The sequence below is a fragment of the Sapajus apella genome, unplaced genomic scaffold, assembly GCF_009761245.1.
Source record: "Sapajus apella isolate SASKATOON/1434 unplaced genomic scaffold, GSC_monkey_1.0 scaffold187, whole genome shotgun sequence".
NCBI classification, from domain to species: domain Eukaryota; kingdom Metazoa; phylum Chordata; class Mammalia; order Primates; family Cebidae; genus Sapajus; species Sapajus apella.
Genome location: NW_022437127.1, coordinates 893,806 through 904,523, shown reverse-complemented (window position 1 = coordinate 904,523; position 10,718 = coordinate 893,806). Strand labels below are relative to the sequence as shown.

Sequence of the window (10,718 nt, the reverse complement as noted above, 5' to 3'; positions counted from 1 at the left end):
GCACAGTGGCGCAGTCTCAGCTCACTGCAACCTCCACCTCCCGGGTTCAAGCGATTCTTCCACCTCAGCCTCCCGAGTGCTGGGTCTACAGGTGTGTGCCAAACGCCCGGCTAATTTTTGTATTTTTAGTGGAGACGTGGTTTCACCATGTTAGCCAGGATGGTCTCGACCTCTTGACCTCATGATCCACCTGCCTCGGCCTCCCAAAGTGCTGGGAATCCATCTTTAAAAAAAAAAAAAAAAAATTCTTAATTTCTAAAAACCATACAATAACAACTATTGATACATGATGAAGGTAAGTGAGACACAGAGAGTTAAAAATGAGTTACTCTAGATCAAACACCCGGGAAATGGCAGAGTCAGAATTGGACTCAGGTGTTCTTTTTTTTTTTTTTCCCCTGGAGACAGGTTCTTGCTCTGTCACAAGGCTGGAGTGCAGTGGCATGATCACGGCTCACTGCAACCTTTGCCGCTAAGGTTCAAGCAATCCTCCCACCTCAGCCTCCAGATGGCTGGGACTACAGGCATGCGCACCATGCCTGGTTAATTTTTGAACCTTTTGTAGAGGTGGAGTTTCACCATGTGGCCCAGGCTAGTCCCGAACTCGTGAGCTCAAGCAATCCGCCTGCTTCAGCCTCCCAAAGTGCTGGGATTACGGTGAACGCAGGTGTTCTGATCCTAAATCCAGATTTTCCCATTCTACCTTCTGCTTTGAAAGGTAGAGAGGAGGCCAGGAGGGCTTAGCCTTAAGGTGGAGGACGATGAGCTGGTATGAGGAAGCTGCTTGGTGTTTGTCATTTTAAACCGTTTACCCACTGGCTCAGGTCATGCCTTTGTTGGGGGCAAAGCCAAGGCCCAGCAAAGACAAACGGCCCTTCCAGTGTGGGTGGAAGAGGGGTGAGGTCACCCAGTCCTCGGCCTGTAGTTCGCTTTGCTTCAGTGTCGGGAGCAATCTCTTGCCCTGGTTTGCGGTGTCGGCTGAGGATCCAGGTCAGTGAGAAGCGCGGTGCTAGAACTCTCTGTGTGGGGGCTGCTGATTGATAGGGATCAGCTGCCCATCGTGGCTGGGGCTGAGGCAGCAGGATGGAGGAGTTTGTAAGAATGACTTCCACCTACCCTGCTGGGCTTGCCCTAGAGGCTCTGAGTGTGTGAAGGGGAAGACAATTATCGCTAGGCTGGAGAACAGAAAGAGCACCGTCAGGTGAGAAAGATTTTAAAAAAAGCGAGGGGAGAGAGTGGATAGGAGGAAGCCTGGGACATAAGAGAAAGGGCTTTGCTTGCTGAACTCCTAGGGAGCATGTAAGTAAGAATCCAGGGAAGAGTGGATGTGCAGGATGGGTGGCCTGAGTGCTTGGCCCCATTTCCTGGGGCTTATTGGCCTCCTGGGCGGGAGTTTTACAGGCTGCTGCTCTGTGGGGTGGCCTCAGTGATTGAGGATGCTCCCGCCCTGACCCTAGGATGGGGGACTGGAGGATCTTAACGGGACTGGGGGTTGGTTGGGTGTGACCAAGGCATCTGCCCAAGGGAGAGTACCAAGGAAAGCGGAGGCGGCCCCTCCCTGGCTGTCCTTCGCCCCCTCTACCCTCCTCGTTCTCTGGGCGCGGCTGGCAGGCAGTGGCATCCCTGCAGGGCCAGGCAGGTGGGCCAGAGGGTTCGGTTTGCTGAGGTTTGTCAGGTTTTCCAGCTCAGGGCCCAGTCAGCTGGCAGGAAGCAGGACAGAGGTCACTTGAATTCAGACCACACATCCCTGTTAAATACATCAGCTTTTAAATCAATCTTTGTTCAAAGTCCAGTGAGTTGCAAGCCGAGTGCTCACCCACAGAGACAGAATTCCCGAGCGAACAAACGGCGCGGCTCCTCTTCCTTCCAGCTCCAGGTAAGAACTGCTCCTGTCCTCCTTGAGGATGCTGGCCACTGGGGTCTGAACTACCCTCTTTCCTTTTTCTTTTTCCAAGCCAGTAACTGGCTGTCGAGGGCAGAGAAGAGTTCCATGGGGAGGGAGCCAGTCCCCTTTGGTGGTGGTTGGGGGTGACGGATTATCCACACTCTGAGATTCTTTCTGCTGGAGATTCTCCTCACCCTTGCAGGCTAGGGTCTGCTTCACAAAGAAATTGGCAAACTGATCTCAGAAAAAGCTTTCCCTGGGTTGGACAGGGGTTTGACGTGCAGCCAAAGGCAGTGAGACAACAGACTTCACGGGGAACCGGGTGGATGTGCCTGGGATCTTCCCGCTGGTGCAGGGGCCTTGGGTAGCAGGGAAGACTTCTGGAAGCAGCTCTTAAATGATGCAGTCTAACTTAGCTTGCTCACTAGGTAACAAAAGCAGGTATCTTTCCTCTCTGTATCACACTGGAGCACTAAGACATGAGAAAAACCAGTGGATTTCCAGGCTGGCTGAATTTTAAAAAACAGATTCCCCAGGTTCTCGCGTTTGGTATTTCTAAGTCTCCAGGTCTTGTGTGAATTGAGAGATCTTTACCTGAAAACTCTCCCAGATAATTCTGATCAGTGCAGGTAGGTTTGGAAACCACTAGCTGTTTATGTCTTAAGCAGAAGAGTCATGAGACTTACATATGACACTTACCTAAGGCTTCACTAGCTATCAAGACTGCCGATCTGGGTTGGATCCGGCTATGAAGATTTGGGGGTTGGCTCTGAGGAACACATTCTTCTTTATTTACTAAAATCTCTGCAATGGGTTGTCATAGCAGCTTTCCGTCTTGTATCCAGAAGCCAAGAGCAGGGAGCGGGGACGGCCTCAGGGAAGGATTGTCCAGTCACCTGAGGTCTGCTGCAAATCACTCATGGTCTTTGAATTTCTGTTCCAATAGTAAGTTGTGCTTATCTTTGACTTTTGTACGTTCTCTGCACCACAGGGTGTGAAGTTGCTGGTAGCGATGTCTTAGACTCATAGACCACTTGCTAGGCAGCTACTCCTCATCCAGCGGAAAGAACACAGGACTGGAATACAAATCATCAGAGTTTTGATTCCGTTGCTAGTGACAGGCCATTAGACAAAATACTCAGCCATCTGGAGCCTCGATTTCATTATCTATCAAGTGAAGGCCTGTCATGTTTTCTCCAAGAGTGTACTGAAAATAAAATTAGAAGTACAAATGTGTGTCAGGCACGGTGGCCCATGCCTGTAATCCCAGCACTTTGGGAGGCTGAGGTGGGTGGATCAGGTGTGGTGGCGCATGCCTGTAAACCCAGCTACTCGGGAGGCTGAGGCAGGAGAATCACTTGAACCCTGGAGGCAGAGGTTGTGGTGAGTTGAGATCGCACCACTGCACTCCAGCCTGAGCAACAAGAGTGAGACTCCATCTCAAAAAAAAAAAAAAAAGAAAAAAACCACAGTGTAAGATGCCTAGATTTCAAACGTGTATATCCAAAGTCTCTGTAGAATAGTGGGAAGAGACAAATTGCATTCAGTTGGGAGACCTTATCCTTGTCTTTTAATCTCCTTGAGCCTCTGTTTGCTCACTTATGATTGAGTTGGCGGCGAAGTGGAAGGTAGATCCTGGAGCCTTGAAGGCGAGCTCCTTGTTGTTCCGGTGTGAATTCAAATGGCACCTCCCCAGGAAGAACGTTCTAAATCAGCCTCGCACCTCCATGCCAGCGGTATCTCTATAATTCATAGCTTTACCATCAGAAGTCATCTCATTTTGGCTAGGTGCAGTGGCTCATGTCTGTAATCCCAGCATTTTGGAGGCTGAGGTGGGTGGATCACCTGAGGTCAGGAGTTTGAGACCAGCCTGGCCAACATGGTAAAACCCCATGTCTACTAAAAATACAAACATTAGCTGGGTGTGGTGGCGCACGTCTATAAAACAGCTACTTGGGAGGCCGAGGCAGAGTTGCTTGTACTTGGGAGGCTGAGGTTGTAGTGAGCCACGACTGTGCTATTGCAGTCCAGCCTGGGTGACAGAGCGAGACTCCGTTTTGAGGGGAAAAAGTCATCTCATTTTACTTTTTACTTGTCACCTTTGCCAGATGTTAAGCTTCCCGAGTGCAGGGATCTTGTCTTTTGTGTTACTTGCTGTATTACCAGCCCCTTGGGCATTACCTGGCATGGAGCAGATTTGCATAAATGCAATTAGTGTGTCAGGGAAGGAGCTGGAAGAACAGATGCAGACAGCGATGGCTTTGATAAGGTGTTCCTCAGGAAAGGAGGTTGAAGGTCTCCCAATACTCCCTCAGGACATCCAAAGTCCAGGGTCTGGTCATGTGGGAATGGGTTTATCTGGCCACATGTTAGTTAAATGATTCTCACATTCACTGCACAGGAATGCGATGAGGGTAGAAAGCTGGAGCTAGACATGTTTTCCTTAAGCTCTCAGCAACTTCTTTCTTTTTTTTTTTCTTTTTTTTTTTTTTTTGAGACAGAGTTTCACTCTTGCTACCCAGGCTGGAGTGCAATGGTGTGATCTTGGCTCGCCGCAACCTCCGCCTCCTGGGTTCAGGCAATTCTCCTGCCTCAGCCTCCTGACTAGCTGGGACTACAGGCACGCGCCACCATGCCCAGCTGATTTTCTGTATTTTTAGTAGAGACGGGGTTTCACCATGTTGACCAGGATAGTCTCGATCCCTTGACTTCGTGATCCACCTGCCTCGGGCTCCCAAAGTGCTGGGATTACAGGCTTGAGCCACCGCGCCCGGCCTGCACCTTCTTTCTTTGGCTCTTCATGAGGGACTGCCCAGACTTCCTTAATCACTTTTCCCGGTGGGTATCGTGGCGAAGTGATGAAGAAAATGAACATGGGGATCGGAAACCTGCGTTCCAGATCAGACTGACTTTTACTCTCAAAGCTTCTGTTTCCTCATCAGTCAAATGGGCATATTAGAACCTAGTTTCGGACGTTAAGAGGGTTAAATGAATGCACGTAGTGCCTAGTACGTCGTAAGTGCTACTGAGATAATCTTCAGACAGCTTTGCAGTTACGTGACCCCTGGAAAGGAAGGAGCCCAGGGACTGGCAGGAGTTTCGATAAGTAGGAAAGATAGCCCTAGCCGACTTGGTGCCAACTAGAGAAGGTTTGCTCTTGGTCTGAGGCAGTCACTGGTTTCTGAGGTGTCAAGCCTGGTTAGAGGCACAGATACTCGGCGTTCACGAAGCGGCGTAGAGCCATAGGGTCCCCAGGGGAAACAAAACTAAATGATCCAGAAAAGCCCGTGGGTTTTCCACCAGTTGTATTGAGTACATACTTGATATGAGAGTACAGAAAGGGGTTATGGTACCTGCTCTTAAGAAAGCTTATCTTGGGCCTGGCGCAGTGGCTCACGCCTGTAATCCCAGCACTTTGGGAGGCCGAGGCGAGTGGATCAGGAGGTCAAGAGATCGAGACCATCCTGGCCAACATGGTGAAATCCTGTCTCTACTAAAAATACAAAAATTAGCTAGGCGTGGTGGTCTGTGCCTGTAGTCCCAGCTACTTGGGAGGCTGAGGCAGGAGAATTGCTTGAACCTGGAAGGTGCAGGTTGCAATGAGCAGAGATTATGCCACTGCACTCCAGCCTGGGTGACAGAGTGAGACTCCATCTCAAAACAAAACAAAACAAAAACAACAACAAAAAAAGAAAGCTTATCTTGCCTGGGGGTGACGGCTCATGCCTATAATGCAAGCATTTTGGGAGGCTGAGGCAGGTGGATCACTTGAGGTCAGGAGTTCAAGAACAGCCTGGCCAACATGGTGAAACCCCATCTCTACTAAAAATACAAAAATTAGTCAGACATGGTAGTGGGTGCCTGTAATCCCAGCTATTTGGGAGGCTGAGGCAAGAGAATCGCTTGAACCTGAGAGGCAGATGTTGCAGTGAGCCAAGATTGTGCCACTGTACTCTAGCGGGGCCGACAAAAACAAGATTCAGTTCTCCAAAAAAAAAAAAAAAAAAAAAAAAAAGGCAAGCTTATCTTGCTGGGGACACACGACATGGACACTGAAGCTCCTTTACAGTTTACTGGACTGAGGCTGGGGTGCTTCACAGCCTACTTCTTTCTTTCAACATCTAACTGTGCTCTGATTTTTCCGCTCCTTCACCGTTCTGGGAATGCAGCTCCTGCGTTCCTTCTGTCTGTGATGATTTCCTCTTCCCAGTCTGACTACTTTTATTTCCAGAATACAGCCTACACCTCAGGCTTGGGGGGCAGGGTAGATGGTGGAAGGAAGCTAGACTCAACTGGGTTTGAATCCAGGCTCTGCTTATCCAAATAGCCATGGGAAATCACGTTAACTTTTCAGACTCTCCTTTCTTTTTCCTTGTAAAATGGCCATCAGGATTGAATCGGAACCCATAAAAAGTACGAGGCTGGTTCCGATTCCTAGTAGGAGCTCAATAAATATACAGAACAATAAGAAAGGCTTCGTATTTAAACATTGTTAAATATTAAACATAGGCCGGGCGTGGTGGCTCATGCCTGTAAGCCAAGCACTTTGGAGGCCAAGGCGGGTGGATCACCTGAGGTTGGGAGTTCAAGACCAGCCTGACCAACATGGTGAGACCCTGTCTTAAAAAAATATATTAAATATTGTTCAGCAGGTATGCTTCGTGACTCTCCCCTCTGGACTCCGGGCTCTTTCAGGGCAGACGGTAGCTCTTCTGGGTTGAATCCTGATACCTGCCTTGCAGTAGGTATTACATATAACTTGTTAAGTATATGAGTGAGAACTGAAATTCAGATGACGAAGTGAAACCTTCAGACTGTGGTGGTCATGGAAGGATCCGTATATAATCTAGAATTTGAACTGAGCCTTGAAAATGGTAGGTCTTAAATTTGTTCACTTGGAAAAAATGTTTACTTAGCACTTACTATGAATAAGTCAGAAGTGGGGAAGAGATTGCAGGCAGAGCTCTGGGGCCTGGGCAAAGGGCAGGCTCACTGGTCTCCCCCCCATGCAGAGACCAGTTGGGGCTTGCCGAGGAGCTGGGGGCCCAAGGTAGGGCTGGATTATGCTAAGCCTCAGTGCCTGAGCAAGAAGATTGAACTTCTTTTTTCTTGAACGACTTTTTCTTGAGACGGTAGTATAATAAAATCAAGGTCAGAAAGTCTGTCTTGAAGCGGGACTCGTGTAGTCTAGACATACCAACAAAAGTGAGGGGAGTAGAAATGCAAGTTCAAAAATCATGGAACGCAAAATGCCAATTTGGGGACACCCTTGTCTGAGCTGACCCTCAGGTTGGCTGAGCTGTTTCCAGGTACCAGTTCTAACAACAGCATAAGGGTGACCTCTCTCTGTGGGTGCTTCTGTTTCCACACAATATGGGCTCCGCAATCCCTCTCCCAACTTGTGGAACTCAGATAAGCAATCAAACTGTGAAAGTCCTTGAACTCCAGCCCAGAGTCTTGCCATATAGGACAAAGTATTGTTTATGGTGGCTGGGGCTAGGGAAGAACCTTAGTATCAGCAGGTCAAGTGAACTTTGAGATAAGTAGATCCCATTCTTTATCACAAATGAGAGATAAAAATTCTCTCTCATTTATATGACAGTACATCTGTGATCACTCTTCTCTAGATAATTCTCAACGGAATGGGGTTCATTCATTTCTCACATTGGAAGTGTATCCCTAGCTAAGACCAGTTAACTATCACAACTGGAAAGTATACTAAGCAAATACATATTTTAGAGCCCTGCTTCTCCTTCTATTTTTTGATATTAATTATTTAAAGTAAATATACTTGAGTATTTGAATTTCCACATGCCTTGCTTTTCTTTTTTTTTTTTTTTTTTTTTTTGAAACGGAGTCTCCTTCTTGTTGCCCAGGCTGGAGTGCAATGGCCCAACCTCAGCTCACTGCAGCCTCTGCCTCCAGGGTTCAAGTGATTCTCCTGCCTCAGCCTCTGGGCTTACAGGTGCCTGCCACCACACCCAGCTAATTTTTTGTATTTTTAGTAGAGACGGGATTTCACTATGTTGGTCAGGCTAGTCTTGAACCCCTGACCTCAGGCGATCCACCTGCCTCGGCCTCTCAAAGTGCTGGGATTACAGGCGTGAGCCACCGTGCCTGGCCCATGCCTTGCTTTTCAAAGGAGAAATCTGGCCAGCCTTAAATATGATCTGCATTCTAGGTAAAATATATTTGAAGAAGGGTGAAATTGAGTTTATCTTTAAACTCAATTTCCTTTATCTCTTCCTTGATAGAGACATCTGTCAGTACCAGCTCAGATATAGTAGGAGTTTTTTGTTTTGTTTTGTTTTTTGCTTATGCTGTTGGAAGAGACAGCACGTGCTGAGGCTCCGTGGCAGGCTCTGAAGACATGGCTGGTGTGAGGCGTGAAGCCTTGGAGTCAGGGCTGATGCCTGGAGCGAATTCTCAGCCTCTCTGTAGTTGCTGACTTAACATTGCGCAGTCTCCACCAACTGCATTTTCCTGACAAAAGTCTAGTGGGCTTGTTTTTTCTCCTTCTTGTTAAACAGATACACCAAGTGCTGCGGGAACTGCGTTCCTCAAAGTCCACACTGTGCAGATACACCCGGTCAAGCGTCCTGAGAACGTTGCTTTTTTCTCGCTGAAGTTCAGAGTGTTTTACAGGCGAGCATGGACTTCAGTGGAAAGCAAATAATGTCTAGGTTGAATGTTGCCAGAGAGACCCTGCCCTTTCTTCTCCTTATGCGTCAGTGAGACAGAAATAATTTACTCTGTGGTTCCATCTTAGGTTATACAATCAGATACCCTTCCGCAGTCAAAGTAACTAGCGTTAAACATTACTCACCAGCAGTCCGCTAACTTTTTACTGTTTAGTTTTTTTCATGGATTGGGTGTCGGTTACGTAAGTGCCTTGTGGGGAGAGGCTCTGTTTTCTTTGTGGTGTGATACTGACTGTATAATTGATTCCTAATTACTATTAGGTAGGGTGATGGTGGGTTCAGGTGTAGATTACTATATTTATGGAATAATCCTACCTCTTCTAAGTCCCAGACCTTGGAAGATGAGCAGAGATGACAGTACCTGGGCTCTTTTGTTCCTGATCGTAGTTCATTGCATCTGGCTGTTGCTGGTGACAGTGCCCTTCTATTCTTCTCCCTCCGAGCAGAATGCTGTTTATCCCATGCCCTTTCTCTGATCTTTTGGCGTTTGAGTGATGCTGTCTGCTAAGTGAGCCTGCTCACTAGTTGCTCCTTGGCTGTGAAGGTCCCTAGCTGTGCCAGGTATTTGTAGCTAAGGTAATGCATCACTCACTCCATCTTCTCCTCTGATGTCTGTTCCTTGGGTCCCTTATGTTCACTTCTGTTAGCGCTCATCCACTCCAGGTGGTGGAACTCTCTGGCCAGCTTAGTCTTTGAAATTCTGTCAAAGTGCCCTGGACTCTTATACAGCATCTGGTTCTGTTTTGTAATTCCCTGGCTTTAAGACTTACAGGATACTTTTGAGTCCAGAGTTTTCCTTCTTTCTTTCTTTTTTTAAAGATGTGGTTTCACCATGATGGCCAGGCTGGTCTTGAACTCCTGACCTCAGGTGATCCACCCACCTTGGCATCCTAAAGTGCTAGGATTCCAGGCGTAAGCCACCGCGCCCGGCCAAGTCCAGAGTATTCTATTTGACCTTTCTTTCATGGGGAACAAAATCACCAGCCCTGACTTTTCAGCAGCTGAAATTCGGTTTGCAGAAGGGGTCTGGGCTGAGTGGATAGAGAATTCCTTGCCTGCCTATTCCTAGTCTATAATTGCTTCTTGTCTGCTGCAAAAAGAAAATCAGGAACAAATTTCAAATGTTCTCACAGAAAATGGGATTCCCATTACACTAGGGCTTCCACCAGAGGACAGGAAAGAGTGATTTGCACGGAGGGGACTTGGACGCTCCAGAAGCTGTGGCGAGAGGCCGCACGTGTCCTCCTGTGAGTCAGCTTCACTGCACCCACATGTGCTTCCTGTTCTAGGAGCTCTTCCATCTTCAGCTCAAAATTAAGAAACTCACCCATGTTCTCGCAGGGAGCAAGCAGTGAAACCAGGATTCAAAACTAGGTTTGGCTCTAAAACCTTGCTGTTTCTACTCGACTTTACTCAATAGATCCTAGAGAAAGATGGAAACAAAAATACAGATTCCCTTTTGTATACACACATGGCTCCTTTAGAATTGCATCACAGGGAACTGTTCAGCTCTAAAGATCTTTTAAGAAGACTTTTCTTGTGTCAACCCGTTAACTTTTGAAAGTGCTTCCTAAGTCCCTTCTCTCCTCCCCACTCATGCTGCTGAGCTAGTCCCTGAAACATTTCATCTTCCCAGTCCCAAACGCCTAGATCCTCTTATCTGCCAATTCATGTTGGCCTCGCGGTCTAACATTCCAGCTCCGTGTTCCTTGTAAATCTAGAAATCCTCACAATCCTACCTTTCTGGGTTTGTTTGTTTGAGATGGAGTCTCGCTCGGTTGCCCAGGCTGGAGTGAGTGGTGCGATCTCGGCTCACTGCAACCTCTGTCTCCTGGGTTCAAGTGATTCCTGTGCCTCAGCCTCCCGAGTAGCTGGGATTACATGCATGCACCACCACACCCAGATAATTTTTTTATTTATTTTTATTTTTTATTTGAGACAGAGTTTCACTTGTTACCCAGGCTAGAGTACAAGGACATGATCTCAGCTCACTGCAACCTCCGCCTCCTGGGTTCAAGTGATTCTCCTGCCTCAGCCTCCCGAGTAGCTGGGATTACAAGTGCCCACCACCACACCTGGCTGATTTTTTCATTTTTTCTTTTCTTTTCCTTTTTTTTTTTTTTTTTTTTTTT

The 10,718-nt window shown here is 47.6% G+C and overlaps 1 protein-coding gene across 5 annotated transcripts in view; it reads left to right on the top strand.

Moving 5' to 3' along the window:
* Positions 1 to 1,078: 1,078 nt before the first annotated feature.
* Positions 1,079 to 10,718, top strand: part of PDZK1 (PDZ domain containing 1) — a 42,565-nt gene continuing 32,925 nt past the window's right edge. Inside the window, exons 1-2 of one of the 5 annotated variants that reach the window (XM_032268900.1) lie at positions 1,079 to 1,201; positions 1,789 to 1,876. The gene's annotated coding sequence lies outside the window, so the exon portion shown is untranslated. Of the gene's footprint in view, positions 1,202 to 1,788; positions 1,877 to 2,492; positions 2,515 to 2,737; positions 2,831 to 8,415; positions 8,687 to 10,718 lie in introns of those variants that run through there. The other 4 variants (XM_032268901.1, XM_032268899.1, XM_032268904.1 and 1 more) reach the window with 4 other exon arrangements.